Source organism: Micromys minutus, assembly GCF_963924665.1.
Source record: "Micromys minutus genome assembly, chromosome: 6".
Taxonomy (NCBI): domain Eukaryota; kingdom Metazoa; phylum Chordata; class Mammalia; order Rodentia; family Muridae; genus Micromys; species Micromys minutus.
Genome location: NC_137975.1, coordinates 41908003 through 41925560, shown reverse-complemented (window position 1 = coordinate 41925560; position 17558 = coordinate 41908003). Strand labels below are relative to the sequence as shown.

Below are 17558 nucleotides of genomic sequence, written 5' to 3'. Positions count from 1 at the left end.
GACGCGGAGGAAAGGTGAGTTAAAACTAGGGCAGCATCTTCCACCAGCACCATTGGCATGACAGTAAAAGAGGAATCAATGAGATGCAACCCAGAAGCAGCAGAATCCAAGAAAGCCCACTGCAAGATGGCAGCCACTCAGGGAGCAGCTTCTCAATGTTGACAGCATGGCCCTCCCACAGGGCTGCAGAAAGTTGGCAGCTGGGTTTATCAGGGCTCAGAAGAAAAGTGAAAGAGGCATTTCCCCAGACTCCCAGGTCATTCTTAAAGGGACAGCATCCTCTCCTAGAAAAGCCAGAGGCAAACACAGAGGCCATTGCTGCCACAACAACCAGTTATTTCCCACAGGAAGGACTTGGCTTGGCCATCATTTGTGCCCACCCCACCCCCAGATTCTCAACAATGTTATTTTACCTATTTATTTGTTTATTTAGAAGCAGAGACTCCCTATATGCCCAGGCTGTCATCGAACTCCTGTCTCCAGCCTCCAGAGTACTCCAGTTGCAGTTGTGCACCACCCTGTCCTGTGCACCTTCGTCAAGTCAGAATGTTTAAGCACCTTATTTATTATTGTCCTCATGGTGCCTTGAGAATCAGGCTTGGGTTTTCTATACCTTGTGCTTTCTGTAGAATTCTGGCTCATAGCATACAGGGCCCTTTGCATGGGGATTTAGATCTGGCCTTATGAAGGCACCGGCCTGGGGCCTCCTTGGTCTCCAGAAAGTCCCAATAGTTAACTGAGATATTTCAAATGTGTTGGTACTCAAAGACTACACTGCATGTTGAGTGGCATCATAATGACCTGTGTGGTGCCTCCTGTTTCTATGTAACTCAATACAAATACGTAGAACAAAAGCACATCCTAACCTTAATGGGGATGGACTCCTGAAGATGAGGTATAGGAAGTGAGGAGAGAGCAGGAAATGATGTCTCTACTGCAGTTGTGTGGCTCCTGTCAAAAGGTGGCAAGCAGTTCCTCTGATCATCCGGTCAGAAGTGGAACAAGGCCAAAAACAAAATGGTCTGCCATTTTCAGAAAAAAAGGTCAGCTCTTGGATCACCCCTTTGTCTCCAACATCACTTCATGCAGGCTGAACTCACAGAAATCTGGGCTGGTGGCTTTATACCATTTTTGACAACTTCGGTTCTCCTCTGATTTCTTTCTGTTTACACACTCAGCACTCCCATCCCCGACCCCTCAGCCCTGCTCACTGGGCTTCTGAAGATGGAACTACCTCTGAAATAACTGTAGCATCCTTTCCTTCAGTCACCATCTTTGGTTTCATTTAAAGCCATTGCCATCTGCCTGCAGAAGGCTGAGCTCCCAGAACAACTGCACAGGTACTTTTCCACCTGGACCAAGGGTAAGTCTGAGGCCATGGCCCAGAGAGGGAACACCAGGAGTTTTCTGAGTGCAGGGAGCATGATGCTCTCTGGAAAAGGGTCCTTTTGGGCTTAGAGAAAGAGCCGGGTCTCCACCAGTAGGACTCAGGACCTGTGAACAGAGTGCTGAGCTACCAGAACAGTTTTACAAGAGCTCTCACACCTGAGCCCACAAACACAGAACTGAGTCACTGTTCTGCCCACCCAGGAGCAATCTTCTTCCTGAGTCCATGGGCCTTCAGACCCACATGAGAAACAAGCACCAGTAAGAAACAAAAAGATCACCTACAGTCACTGACAACAAGATGGCAAGAGGAAAGTGCAAGAACCCAAGCAGTGGAAACCAAGACAACCTGACAACATCAAAACCCAGTTCTCCCATCACAGCAAGTAGTAGATTTCCCAAAACTCCAGAAAAAAAAGGTTTAGACTTAAACATACTTCTTGATGATGATGGAGATCTTTGAGAAGTATATGAATAACTCCTTTAAACAGGAGAACCAGGAGAAATCACTCAAAGAACTACAGTAAAACACAGTCATACAGGTGAAGGGATTGAAAATGGAAATAGAAACAATAAAGAAATCACAAAAAGAGACAATCCTGGAGATAGAAAACCTAAGAAAGAAATCAAGAGTCATAGATGTAAGCATCACCAACAGATTACAAGATATGGAAGAGAGGATCTCGGGGGCTGAAGACAACATTGAAAACATAGACAAAACAGTCAGAGAAGATGCAAAAGTCAAAAAGCTCCTAACCCAAAATGTCCAGGAGATCCAGGACACAATAATAAGACCAAAACTAAGGATAATAGGTATAAAAGAGGGTAAAGAATATCAACTAAAAGGCACAGTAAACATCTTTAACAAAATTATAGAAGAAAACTTCCCTATCCTTAAGAACAAGCTGACCATGAATATACAAGAAACCTACAGAACTCCAAATAAATTGGACCAGAAAAGAAATTCTTCCCAACACATAATAGTCAAAGCACCAACTGTTCAAAACAAAGAAAGAATACTAAAAGCAGTAAGGGAAAAAGGACATGTAACATATAAAGGCAGGCCAATCAGAATTACACCAGACTTCTCAACAGAGACTATGAAAGCTAGTTCATAGATCCTGAACAGACATCATAGACACTAACAGAACAAAAATGCCAGCCCAGATTCCTATATCCAGCAAAACTGTCAATTACCATAGATGGAGCAACCAAGATATTCCAGGACAAAAGCACATTTACACAATATCTGACCACAAATCTAGCCCTACAAAGGATATGGAAAATCCAACCCACCCCCCCAGTTGGTTCAGGGGAGCAGGAATCCTGCCTCAGGGTCTCTGTTTCCACCTGGTGGGCCCATGTGCGCAGAATAGGCTCAGGCCATCTGCCACCAGAAACAGCAAAGATCCAGGGATACAGGCCAGGGAGAGACAGGAACCAATCACTGACAACAAGGCCACATATAATCACAGACAACAAGATGGCAAGAGGAAAGCAAAAGAACTTACCCCAGGGAAACCAAGACAACATGGCAACACCAGAACCCAGCTCTCCCATCACAGCAAACAGCGGAATGACAATCACTCCAGAATGTAGGGCGCCGCCTGCACATTCTCCATTACAAGATGGCGCCGACATCCGGCTGGAGTTAGCAGTAAACAAGCCATGTGCGCACGTGCTGGGTAACTTTCCACTTCTTGAGCTCTGCCTCTCCCGTGGCGTCATAGGGCCTGATGAGTTTCAGCCAATCAGGGGGCTCCACGTCCAAGGCAAGGACTGATCCCTTTATAAGGGGACGGGCTAATTAGTTCCGCCTCTCTCTCGTTGGTTTCGTTCGTCTCGTGGATCTTGTTCGTCTTGTTCGTCCTGTTCGTCTTCTTGGATTTCTTGGTTTTCTCCGTCTTTTTCGTCACGTGTAACAAGTGCTGGTTCTCGAGGATAATAAAGTTTACCGCAGAAGGATTCTATTTCGTGTGCCGCGTCGTTCTTGCAGGCGAGACGGTTGCGCGGGACACCAGAAAAAGAAGACTCGACCTGAAATCATACCTCAAGATGATGATAGAGATCCTTAAACAAGAACGGGAGGAAAAGCATAAAGAAATAGAAGCTTTTAGAGAGAAAACTAGAAAAACACTCAAAGAACTCAAAGAACTAGAGGAAAACAGAACCAAAGAGATTGAGATGGAATTTAAAAATGGAAACAATAAAGAAAACACTAAAAGAGACAACCCTAGAGGTAGAAAACCTAAAAAAGAAATCAGGAGTCACAGATGCAAGCATCTCAAGAGATGGAAGAGAGAATCTCAGGGGCTGAAGACAACATTGAAAACATAGACAAAACAGTCAGAGAAGATGCAAAAGTCAAAAAGCTCCTAACCCAAAATGTCCAGGAGATCCAGGACACAATGAGAAGACCAAACTTAAGGATAATAGGAATAGAATATCAACTAAGAGGCACAGTAAATAACTTCAACAAAATCTTAGAATAAAACTTCCCTAACCTTAAGAATGAGATGACCACAGCATAAAAGAAGCTTACTGAACTCCAAATAGAGTGGACCAGAAAAGAAATTCCTCCTGACACATAATAGTCAAAATGTCAAGTGCCCAAAGCAAAGAAAGAATACTAAAAGCAGTAAGGGAAAAAGGTCATGTAACATATAATGGCTGGCCAATCAGAATCACACCCGATTTCTCAACAGAGACTATAAAATCTAGAAGATCCTGGACAGACATCATGCAGACCCTAAGAGAACACAAGTGTCAGCCCAAGCTGCTATACCCAGCAAAACTCTCAATCACCATAGATGGAGAGACCAAGATATTCCAAGACAAAACTAAATTTACACAATATCTGACCACAAACCCAGCACAACAATGAATTCCACTACTACTAGGTGGAAAACTCAATGCAAAGAGGGAAACTACATCCTAGTAAAAACAAGAAAATACCTAAGCAAGAAAACCAAAAGAAGAAAGACACACAGGCACAATTCTACCTCTAAAAGCAAAAATAGCAGAAAGCAGCAACCACTATCCCTTGATACCTGTTAACATAAATGGACCAAATCCCCAATAAAAAGATATAGGCTATCAGACTGGATACACAAACAGAATCCAGCATTTTGCTGCATACAGGAAACTCATCTCAGAGACAAAGACAGACACTATTTCAGAGTAAAAGGTTGGGAAAAAACCTTCCAAGCAAACGGCCTCAAGAAGCAAGCTGGAGTGGCCGTTCTAATATCGAATAAAGTGGATTTTCAACCAAAAGTTATCAAAAAAGATAAGGAAGGACACTTTTTGCTCATTATGAGGGAAATTTGTCAGGAGAAACTCTCAATCCTTAACATATATGCTCCAAATACAAGAGCACCCATATTCATAAAAGAAACCCTACTAAGCTCAAAAATTACATTGCACCCCACACAATAATTGTGGGAGACCTCAACAGCCCACTCTCATCAATGGAAAGATCATGGAAACAGAAACTGAACAAGAACACACTGAAACTAGCAGAGGTTATGAACCAATTGGAATTAATAGACATCTACAGAACATATCATTCTAAAACAAGAGAATACACCTTCTTCTCAGCACCTCAAGGTTCTCAGCACCTCAAGGCACCTTCTCCAAAATTGACTGTATAATTGGTCACAAAACAAGCCTCAATAGATATAAGAAGATTGAAATACTCCCATGCATCCTATCAGATCTCCATGGTCTAAGGCTGGTCTTTAATAACAACAAAGACAACAAAAAGCCCATATACACATGGAAACTAAATAATGCTCTATTAAATGATAGCATGGTTAAAGAAGAAATAAAGAAAGAAATTAAGTATTTTCTAGAATTTAATGAAAATGAAAACGCAAAATACCCAAACCTATGGGATTCAATGAAAGCAGTACTGAGAGGAAATCTCATAGCTCTGAGTGCTTCCAAAAAGAAACTGGAGAGAGCATACACTAGCAACTTGAAAGCACAGTTGAAAGCTCTAGAAAAAAAGGAAGCAGATACACCCAAGAGGAATATACGACAAGAAATAATCAATCTCAGAGCAGAAATTGACAAAATAGAAACAAAAAGAACCATTCAAAGAATCAACAAAACCAAGAGCTGGTTCTTTGATAAAATCAACAAGATTGATAAACCCTTAGCCAGACTAACTAGAGGGCAAAGAGAGAGTATCAAAATTAACAAAATCAGAAAGGAAAGTGGAGACATAACAGCTGAAATTGAGGAAATTCAAGAAGTCATCGGATCCTAATATAAAAGCCTATACTCAACAAAGCTGGAAAATCTAGAGGAAATAGATGAATTCCTAGACAGATACCAGATACTAAAGTTCAACCAGGACCAGATAAACCATTTAAATAATCCCATAAAACCTAAAGAAATAGAATCAGTCATCAAAAGCCTCCCAACCAAAAAAAAAAAAAAAAAAAAAAAAAAATCCAGGTCTAGATGGGTTCAGTACAGAATTCTATCAGACATTTTTTGACAACCTAACACCAATACTCTCCAAACCATTCCACAAAATAGAGTCAGATGGAACACTACCTAACTCATTTTTGAGGCCACAATAATCCTCGTTCCTAAACCACGCAAAGACCCTACAAAGAAAGAGAACTTCAGACCAATCTCACTTATAAACATTGATGTAAAAATACTCAACAAAATCCTTGCAAACTGAATCCAAGAACACATTAAAACGATCATTCACCATGATTAAGTAGGCTTCATTCCTGGGATTCAGAAATGGTTTAATATATGGAATTCCATCAATATGATCTACCATATAAACAAACTCAAAGAAAAAAAACCTACATGATCATCTCACTAGATGATGAGAAAGCATTTGACAAAATTCAACACCCCTTCATAATAAAAGTCTTAGAAAGATCAGGAACTGGAGACCCATAACTAAACATAGTAAAAGCAATATACAGCAAAACAGTAGCCAACATCAAACTAAATGGTGAGAAATGTGAAGTAATCCCACTAAAATCAGGGACTAGACAAGGCTACCCACTCTTTCCCTACCTATTCAATATAGTACTGAAGCCCTGGCCAGAGTAATTAGACAACAAAAGGAAGTCAAAGGAATACAATCCGAGAAAGCAGAAGTCAAAATATCACTATTTGCTGATGACATGATAGTATACTTAAGTGACCCCAAAAATTCCACCAGAGAACTTGTACAACTGCTAAACAACTTCAGCAAAGTGGCTGGATATAAAATTAACTCAAACAAATCAGTAGGCTTCCTCTACTGAAAGGATAACCATGCTGAGAAAAAAATTATGGAAAAGACAACCTTCACAATAGTCACAAACAATATGAAATACTTTGGTGTGACCCTAACTAAGCAAGTGACAGATCCATATGACAAGAACTTCAAATCTCTGAATAAGGAAATTGAAGAAGATCTCAGAAGGAGGAAAGATCTCCCATGCTCATAAATTGATTGAAAGGATCAACACTGTAAAAATGGCCATCTTACCAAAAGCAATCTACAAATTCAATGCAATCCCCATCAAAATTCCAACTCAATTCTTCATACAGTTGGAAAGAGCAATTTGCAGTTTCATCTGGAATAACAAAAAATATAGGATAGCAAAATCTATTCTCAACAACATGAAAACTTCTGCAGGAATCACTATCCCTGACCTCAAGTTATATTACAGATAAATTGTGTTAAAAATCACATGGTATTGGTATAGATAGGCAGGTAGATCAATGGAACAGAATTGAAGACCCAGAAATAAACCCTCAAATCTATGGTCACTTGATCTCTGACAAAGGACCTAAAAACATTCAATGGAAAAAGGACCTATTCAACAAATGGTGTTGGTTCAACTGGCAGTCAGCACGCAGAAGAATGCAGATTGATCCTTTCTTATCTCCTTGTACAAAGCTGAAGTGCAAGTGGATCAAAGATCTCCACATAAAACCAGGTACACTGAAACTATTAGAAGAGAAAGTGGGGAAAACCTTAGAACACATAGGCACAGGGAAAATTTTCCTGAACAGAAGAACATCAATGGCTTGTGCTCTAAGATCAAGAATTGATAAATGGGACTTAATGAGATTGCAAAGCTTCTGTAAGGCTAAAGACACTGTCACGAAAACAAAATGACAGCCAACAGACTGGGAAAATATCTTTACCAATCCCACATCTGATAGAGGTCTAATATCTAATACATACAAAGAATTCAAGAAGCTAAACTCCAGAGAATCAAACAATCCTATTAAAAAATGGGGTACAGAGCTAACCAAAGAATTCTCAATTGAGGAATATCAAATGGTTGAGAAGCACCTAAGGAAATGCTCTACATCCCTAGTCATCAAGGAAATGCAAATCAAAACAACCCTGAGATTCCCCCTAACCAGTCAGAATGGCTAAGATCAAAAACTCAGATGGCAGCAGATGCTGGCGAGGATGTGGAGAAAGGGGGACACTCCTCCACTGTTGGTGGGGTTGTAAGATGGTACAATCACTCTGGAAATCAGTCTGATGGTTTCTCAGAAAATTGGACATGGTACTACCTGAAGACCCAGATATTCCACTTCTGGGCATATACCCCAAAGATGCTCCAACATATAACAAGAAAACATGCTCCACCATGTTCATCGCAGCCTTATTTATAATCGCCAGAAGCTGAAAAGAACCCAGATGTCTTTCAACAGAGGAATGGATACAGAAAGTTTGGTACATTTATACAATGGAGTACTACTCAGCTATTAGAAACAATGACTTTACGAAATTCCTAGGCAAATGGATGGAACTAGAGAATATCATCCTGAGTGAGGTAACCCAGTCACAAAAGAACACTCATGATATGCACTTACTGAGAATTGGATACTAGCTCCAGAAAGCTCTGAATATTCAAGAAACAACTCATAGACTTTATGAAGCTCAAAAAGAAGGAAGGCGAAAATGTAAAAGCCTCAGAAAAAATTTCTTAGAAAAAAATTGTGTATTCCTCATATATTAGTATGTAACAAATTTTGTGAGCTATAATAATATTTTATAAAATAAATAAATTAATAAAAATAATGAGAGAGGCTAAAGGATATGGGAGGAGGAAGTAATAACAAAGTTTTATATATATATATATATATATATATATATATATATATATATATATATATATATATATATATATATATATGATTAATGAACAATTAACAGGTAAAATGTGTAAAGACTAAAATTATACTGAATCTATAATATACATGGAATTATTGCATTTATAAAATAAATTTAACTAAATGAGTAGTAGAACTTCTATAAAAGTGGACCTTCTCTTATTTTGTTCAATTTTGCATAATTCTTGATTAAACACACCTTCTGTGCCTACTATGGTAGTGACAATATTTCAAAGTGTATGAATTGTGTTTGCATTGGTGTGACAAAATACCTCACAGAAATGACTTTCAGGTTTGTTTTGTTCACACTTTATGCATTTCAGTCTGGCCCGTTGTGGAAGAGACAGTAGAAGAAAAATGTTCCATCCCTGAAGACTCGGAGACAGCAACAAAGCTAAGCCTACAGGCTAGGGTTCAACTCCACAGCCTAGTGACCATTTTACATCAGCTGCTCCATTTTCAACATTTCCACAGCCTTCTAAAACAATGTTGTTTGCTGCAGAATAAGTGCTCCAAACATTAACCCGTAACAACATTTTAGAGCCAAACCATACCACATGATTATGTAGAATTAACAAAGATAAGTATTCTAATATCCTGCAACATTTTTTTTTTTTGATTTCACATGACAGAAAACAATGCACAAAATTTGTCTGAGCCTAGCTCATTTCCTATAGGTGACCTTTAGTTGCACTTTACCAAAAAATAAAATAACAAATAAAGTAATTGTGTGATTTGTTCCTTTTTGTGGCTAATTAACCGTCCATGTGAGCCTGGTACCGATGTAAGCTAGAAGTGAGTACTGGATCCTCAGAACTGAAATTATGAATGATTGTGAGACTCTGTGGCTTCTGGGAATTGAACCTGGGTCCTCTTGAAGAGCAGTTAGTGCTCATAACCACTGAGACATTCTAACTGAGCCATCTCTCCATCCCTCTCCTGCTCCTATGTTTAGTGGCTTGTTTGGTTTCTTACAAATCTCTGCTCTGTTCTCCACCGTAGCTTACAGTCCCACCAGCAATGTGTAAGTGTTCCTTCCCCATCACAGTTTCACTAACATTTGGTGCTGTTCACTTCCATGGCAGCTATTCTGAGTGGCTAGGGATTCCCACACATTTTTTCCCTACAGGATGTTTGTACTACTTTAATTTTTTAGGTTGTTATATTTGTTTATTGACTGAATAAATTTTGTTAAGTGTTTAAATACTTTGTATATTCTGGATGTTGGCCTGTTGTCAAATAAAGAGCTAGCTGTGGTTTCTTTCCTTCTATAGGTTGTAACTTCGTAATATTGACTGTTTCCTTGGCTTTGCAGAAGACTTTTAATTTGATACTAACCTATATGTTGATTCTTGCTCTTATATACTAAGCCAGTAATTCATACTAGGAATTATTAATTCCTATTCAGGAAACCACTGCATGCCAATATCTTCAAGTGTTTCTCTGGCATTTTCTGCTAAAAAATTTCAATCTTCAGGACTTACACTAAGGTCTAAGATTCATTTTGAGTTGGTTTCCTCACAGGGTGAGATACATATCAGGACATCTAGTATTCTCAGCACGACTCACTAAAGGTCTATTATACAATATTCTATGTTCTTTGTTCCACAAATCTGGATGCAGCTGCTAGATGAATTTTAGGGAATCGGTTTTTAATTCAGTGGCAAATGTTGCTGGTGAGCTGGGGACTGCCTCGGATCTGATTCCTTTCACAAGCGCACCATTTTTACCAACATCTGCTTTCTCTACCCCTTCTCTTCAGAGATCTTCAGCTTCCCCCATGTCCTGAAGGCTTCATTGTAGGGACTTCTTACCTCCTCGGTTAGACCCATTCATGGGTTTTTCAAATTATACTGCTTTCCTGGTTTCTTTCTCTGTGGGTTCAATATAAGTATGCAAGTAGTATATAAGAGAGCTACTGACTTTTATGTGTTGATTTTCTATCCTGATACTTTACTGAATTTATAAGATATGAGATATTTTGAAACATCTTTCAAGTTTTATGAGTATAGAATTCTACCATGTGTTAGGAAAAAATGACTTATGCCTTTCTTATTTTCTCTCCCTTTTATTTCTGGGAATGCCCTGGCTAAGTCTAAGTCTTCAAGTCCTGTGTTAAAGAAGAGCAGGTAACAGTACACAGACCCTCTTGCCTTGCTCCTTACTTTAGAATAAAGTTTTCACTTTAACACATTTAGTATGACATTGGCTATGGATTTATTGTATAGTGTATTAAGGTATGATTCTCTTATATTTAACTTTTTGATGGCTTTTTCATGAAGGACTGATGAGTTCTTATATCTAGCTTGTTGATGGTTTTATCATAAAGCATTAAGTTTTATCAAAGGCCCTTTCTGTATATATTCAGATGATTCTTGGTTTCTATTTGTGCTATAATATGGTTATTAATTTGCAAATGTTGGATCATTGCTGGTCAATTTGGAAACAGTTTTTCCTTTTTGGTATTGTGACAAATACTATGACCAAAAGTAACTTAGGGGAAAAGTGTGTGCATGTGCGTGTGTGTGTATTTAACCACATGTATGTCACGGAACAAAAATCACGATCAGAGGAAAACCTACAGGAGTCATCTCTCTCCTACTTTGTCCATCCCAGAGATCAAACTCAGACCAGCAAGTTTGGCAGCAAGTGCCTTTAATCGCTGAGCCATGTAACCAGTCTAACTCGCTTACTTCTAATAGATTCATTTTTCTTTCTTGAATAATATTTGTATTATCAATGACCCATTTTTCAGGGGTGAAATGTTTCAAGATTCCACCATTAAGTCCAAGGTTTCATGGTAAATAATCTTTATACAATTGTATTGTTGTAGACACTAAATTCCTTTTTTCTTCCCACTCATATATAGGCATTGTATTTAAGTTGTAGAGAGCACCTGCCTCTAATGCATAAATCCCTATGTTCAGTCGTCAGTACTCCTAAAAAAAACTCAACTGTGGTCATGTGATTATGTATAGTTCCCACCTTCTCTGTGTATAGGATTTATTCTAGTTTACCTTGTTGACTTGACACAGCCTAGAGTCATCTGAGAGGAAAATTTTGATTGAAGAATTGCCTAAGTTAGATTAGCTTGTGGGCATGTCTATAGAAGAAGTTCGTGGTTGTTGTAGGTGGTACCATCCCTGGGCAGGTGATTTTAGACTGTATAAGAAGACTTGGTATAGATAAGCCTGAAAGTCCACTAGCACGTTTCTTCCATGGATCTTAGCTCTTGGTTCCTGCCTTAAGTTCCTGCTCTGACTTCCTTCAGTGATGGATTGGGACAGCTACCTCTGGTCAGAATGTTTTATGTCAGCAACAGAAAGCAAGCTGGAACAGGATGGTCCTAAGTATCTTCTGTAACACTGGTCTAGAAGTCATGCATATTTAGGAATGTCTATTTCTCTGTTGATTTTAAAATATAATTTTGCTGACTATCGTAATCTTTGTTGGCAGTTCTTTACTTTCAGGGTTTAAAATATGTTATTCATGATTTCCTGGCTTTGTGGGGTTTTGTTAAGAGGTCTGATGATGGTCTGATGGGATTACGCTTCTAAGTGAAGTTCAGTTTTCCTCTTATACAATTTAATGTTTCTTTGCTCTGTAGTCTGAGCATTTGAACTGTAACATATAATAGAGAAGTTCTTTTTAGGCTGTGACCATTTGCAGTTCAATATGCTTAGGTTTTTAACAAAATCTCAAATGTTTGACTTTACTAATGAAGATTCAGAGCCAGATGTGAACCTGCTAGATCAGAGAGGCAGGGGAATATCCCAGCTGACCTTCCTTCTCAGCTGACATCCCCCAAAAGAGTCTCTTCTCCAAACAGGCTCAAAAATCCCTCAAATGGAACGTCCCTCCCTTCTACTTCCAGTGTGTATCTCTATCTGCTCTTCTGACTTCCTCTCACTCTGGTTTTATCTTATGTTCATCTGGCTGCTTGTTCTGCCTCTTGACCAATGGCTGACTTCATTTAATCCTGTTTATAATAAACAGGAAGCTCTTGTATTAAAGGTGTGTGCTAGGGTTGAGCCCACACCACAACTAAAAACAGGTTTTTCCAGTAAATAACACAACCTCAGGGTTCATGGTATGATATTTCTTTGCCCAGATTTGGAGAAATGGTCTTTCACAATTTCATTGAATAGATTTTCGGTTTTATCTCAGCTTCTTTTTCTACTTCAGTTCTTGGATTTGGTCTCATGATGACAACACAGAGTTCTCAAAAGTTGTAATCGTTTTTATTTTTTTTTTTTCTTTACTGATTTTGTTTTTAACTAAAAGAGCTGAGTATTTTATTTTCACATTTCACAATGTAAGTATAAACCGCACTTTTTTGTATCACTTCTCTCTCCAGAAGCACTCTGTTAGGAAGAAAGTTCCTTGTCCTGCATCTAGTAAACACTCAGGCTCAGCACCAAGATCTCCTGGTGAAACAACAAGAACAACAAAACAATAAAGAGCCTTCTGCTTCTATCTGTCTGTCTGGGTCATGCCAAATCATGTCGGCATCATCATAGGGAGGGCAGGAGGTCTCATCATTGGAGGCCCGGGCATCATGGGCGTGTGGCCTCCCATGTGTGGTTGAGACCCAGGAGCTGGTCCCACAGGCATCATCCCAGGAGGAGGGGGGCCCATCATTGGCATCATGGGAAGGCCTCCAATGTGGGGTGCAGGCATCATGCCAGGCCGAGGAGGACCCCGGAGACTTGGAGGAAGTGGGATCATAGCCCCTGCAGTCGTCAGAGCAGAGAACGGAGCTGGAGGGATCTTGAAACACAGTTGTTGTTTTGTCTGTCAGGCTCTGGGCCGGCTCTTCCATCCATTTCTGGTAATGGTGTTTGACATTCTCTTTGTGTTTCCAGCCACTGCAGTGTGTCTTCCTCACAGATGGAGAATCGTGGGTAAGATATGCATCACAGTAGTCACAATAAAACTTAGGGATGTTGCTCCACAGGCCGTTGGCTACCCAGGTTTCCTCTTTACTGATTTCTGAATGTGGAACTTACTTGAACTTGTCTTCCATGCCTGGCATTCACCCTTGCGTGCGAGCTGGTCTATACCTCCCACACCACTTGCTTTTATTCTTGAGATAATCGGGTGTTTCCTGTTTCTGAGTAGAACAATGTGGAACCTTGGGCCAGAAGTCCCATACAGCTCTCTCTGATGAGAGATGAGAGTGACCTCTGCCACCTCCACTGCTGGGTCTAGTTTGCCCGTGTTGTTGCTTCTGCCATCATGAGGTGCTGGGCCAGTGAGAGACTCCAATGTGGGGGACATGAAGCTTTGGGAGAGAAAATCTCTTCCAAAACAGCAGTGTTAACAGCTCTTAAAACAAAAGCTCTCAGATAGAAGAATGATTCTTACACCCATTTACTCTCGAACAAACCATATATATATATGTTGCACTGCAGACTCTCACAGTGTGTTAGTTACTGTCATGAGACAAGGAGTGGTGCTGATAGGACTTTTAGCTCAGAAAAAAGTGTGTATCAAAACCCCCACTCTTTTCAATTCTTCTTCTGCTTTAAATTATACATATATATTATATGTATGTACATATTATATTATATATATATATATATATTCTGTCTGCTCCCAGTTTCTGCCCTATACCTCTCCTCTGCAATCCATTCTTCCTTCGTTTCTCTTCGGTAAAGAAGAAGTCTCCCATAGACATCAACCAGTCTTGGTATATCAAGTTGCAGTAAGACAAGGCCCCTCCCTTTGTATTAAGGCTGGATGAGGCAACCAAGTAAGGGGGGAAAAGCTCTCCAAAGCCACAGATTCATTAGTGATAGCCAGAACCTGGAAACAACTTACAAGAGGGGACACTTGAGTCTCACTGAGCAGGGAAATAGAATAGACATGGTGGTGGAGGAGGGATGGCAGGGGATGGGAACAGGAGGGATGAGGTTGGGGGAGGGTGGAGGGAGAAAGTACTAGGAGAGACAGCTGGAATTGGGGTGCATCTTGAGGACTGACTAGAAACCTAGTAAAGGTGGTATAGAAATTGGGGGAGTAGCCAACCAATGATTAGTCCAGCTTGAGACACATGCAAAGAGAGGGAGCCGCTGGTACTGCCTGGAGGGTCAGAACTCAGACTGTATAGCCTAGAGACTTGGGATAAAACCAAACACAACTGGCAACAAACAAACAAACAAAAAACCTAAACAACAAGTCAATGGAATGACTCCTAATAATATTCTGCTAAACTCATAGATTGATATCCAACCCAATTGTCATCAGAGAGGCTTCACCCAGCAACTGATGGAAACAAATGCAGAGACCCACAGCCACACATTAGGCAGAGCTTGGAGAATCCTGTAGAATGGGGGACAGAGGATTGTAGAACCCAGAAGGTTCAAGAACACCACAAGAAAACCTATAGAATCAACTAATCCGGACCTACAGATGCTCAAAGAGACTGAACCACCAACCAGAAAGGATGCATGAGACCGACCTAGGGCCTCTGCACATACGTTACAGTTATGAAGGTTAGTGTTCTCGTGGGACTCCAAACAGTGGGAGAAGGGGCTGTGTCTGTCTCTTCCCATTCTCATCTCTCCTTAGATATGGGGTGTGGGGCTGAGAGGTTGAAACTCTTCCCTCTTTCTGTGCACACATTTCAGTCAAGCCAAGAGCAGGGCAGTGCTCTGGGGATTAGCACACAAGGTAATAGCGACAGTGGGGAAGCACAGGCTGGAGGGGCTGTGTAAGCTGGAAACACACATGTGCTCTCTAAGGGTGGGTACTCAAGACTGGTACTGCCAGAAGTTGAGGCTTTAAAACAGTTTGGGCTTATTTTAATATGGCATCCTTTTTATTCACTCTGAACACCATCTTCTTATGGCCACAGGCAGGCAGTCAGTCTGCTGAGACCACATGAGATTGAAAGTATGAGGTATGGGTGGATTGGAAAAGCAATCACCTGCAGCTGGAGGCGTGATTGTAAAATATTATAAGGTGTGTGCCGCACAGGGAAAGACAGCAAAGGTAGGACTTATGAAAGCTGCGCTGGAAGTGTAGCCCCTTTCAGCTGGATCCCAAGGAAGGAAAGAGGCTAAATTTAGTTAGTGATTTGAGTTTTCATTTGCATGGTGTCTGCTAAAGTGAGCTGGAGGGCTGGAACAATTGCTAGTTTCCAACATTCAAAGTCTATACCAGGCTGGAGAGATGACTCAGAGATTCATAGCATTGACTTCAATTCCCAGCACCCACATGGCAGCTCACAACTGTCTGTAACTCTAGCTTCAGAATATCCAACACACTCACATAGACTGACATGCAGGCAAATACCAATGCACATAAAATGAAAATCAATACATCATTAATAAAACTATACTATAAATCTGGTGCTTTCCATTTAAAAATGACACTGAGATGAATGTGTTGACCCATGCCTATAACACCAGCACTCAGAAGTAGAGGCAGGAGGATTAGGAATTCAGCTACTGAGTGTGTTGGAGGCCATCACTTGAGTTATAGGAGACCCTCTCTCAAAACCAACAAAGCCACATCATGCTGAGGTTGGTGCACATAAAGAGCCTGGTTTAAGTATGTTTTCCTGCTGTTCAACACTCACCTCATGAGAAATCTACCAGCATTAGGATATTATTTTCCTCATCTCTGCTTTGATTAGGGACAAATTCCACTGTTTAAGCTTTATTTCCCCAAAGAGGGGGCTGGAAAATGTCTGCCAGATAATGATCAACTACGAAGGACCACTAGGGTCTGTATCCAAAGCCATGGCTGTCCTCATTATTCTGCAGATAAGGAATCTTTTGGGAGCTATATTAGGTCTTCAGGGCAAGTTGCTTATGGAAAATGAAAAGGAAATTATGAGCGATTTCTCCTGCTAATAATTATGATCAGGATAAATTTAGAATGTTATAAAAATGTCAACATACCATAAAGGAAACTTTAATGTAGGCTTCTACAAGACATCTTGGACAAAACAGAAATAATGAACAAGTTATAAATTAAGGCTATTTCTGGCAGCTTCAGACTGAGAGAGGCTGCATTTTGGAGGAGGCAACAATATTTAACCTAAAAATACCAACACTTACAGGCAAGGTTAGTGGTTTCTTGGTAACAAATTAACTACAGAAGAACAGAATGTTAGAGTCAGCTGACTCCACAGCACCTCTAGATCAGTTTAATTATTCATAAACTCCCCCATTCTCACTGTAAACATCTTTCCAGGAAATCCTGCATGACTCTGGGCTGCTGTGAACCTGATGCTGATTTCCCAGGCCTCTGGATAAATCCCCCATTCAAATGACTTCGTGAATTCCTCTTCCTGTTGGTCTCCAAATGGTATCCTCAAATAGGAAAGGACAAACACAGAACTCAATACACTATGACAAATGTTGATAATGGTAAATGTTTACGTCTACTGTTCTGACCTATACCAGCAGAACTTGGGTATGTGCTTCAGGAGAAAGTGGTCTCCATGAGCAAGACTCAGAAACAACAATCAGACCTACTAGACATGATTTATGTCAATAACAACACACATAAAATATGGGAAGAATAATTACTCTCTCAGGGTTCATGTAAGGAAACCTGCCTTTTTTGTAAGTGGCAATGTTAATAGTCTTCTGGAATTTAATGTGAAAAGAAAAATTTCATCTTTTACAGACGACAGTAAAATATAATAATTGGCATTTTAAAGATGATGAGACCATTTTGAAAAGTGGTGTTAAGTTTAGTGAGAAGACAAAACAAGTGAGACAAAACAAGTAAAATCTGAAACTTGCTGAAGATATTCAGCTGCAGATTAGACACAGCTAAAGATAAAGCAGCAAAGTGGAAAGTAACTGTGAAGAACTTAGGCAGAACTTCGAAGAGCACAGCACCGAAAAATGGGAAGAAGAGGAATGTGGAGGCAGAAGAGGAGCTCATTAAGCACATTTGAAAGGAGTTCCTGGAGAGCTAGGACTGTCTCACTGCCATCAGGACCCACAATCTGCCCACAGAGAGCTGATCACCCAGGAGCACTCTCACTCCAA

The 17558-nt window shown here is 40.2% G+C and overlaps 1 pseudogene across 1 annotated transcript; it reads right to left on the bottom strand.

The window, feature by feature from the left end:
• Window positions 1–13017: 13017 nt before the first annotated feature.
• Window positions 13018–13366, bottom strand: LOC308421492 (U1 small nuclear ribonucleoprotein C-like; annotated as a pseudogene). Its single transcript has one exon. The product of its transcript is annotated as a U1 small nuclear ribonucleoprotein C-like (transcript).
• Window positions 13367–17558: the final 4192 nt, after the last annotated feature.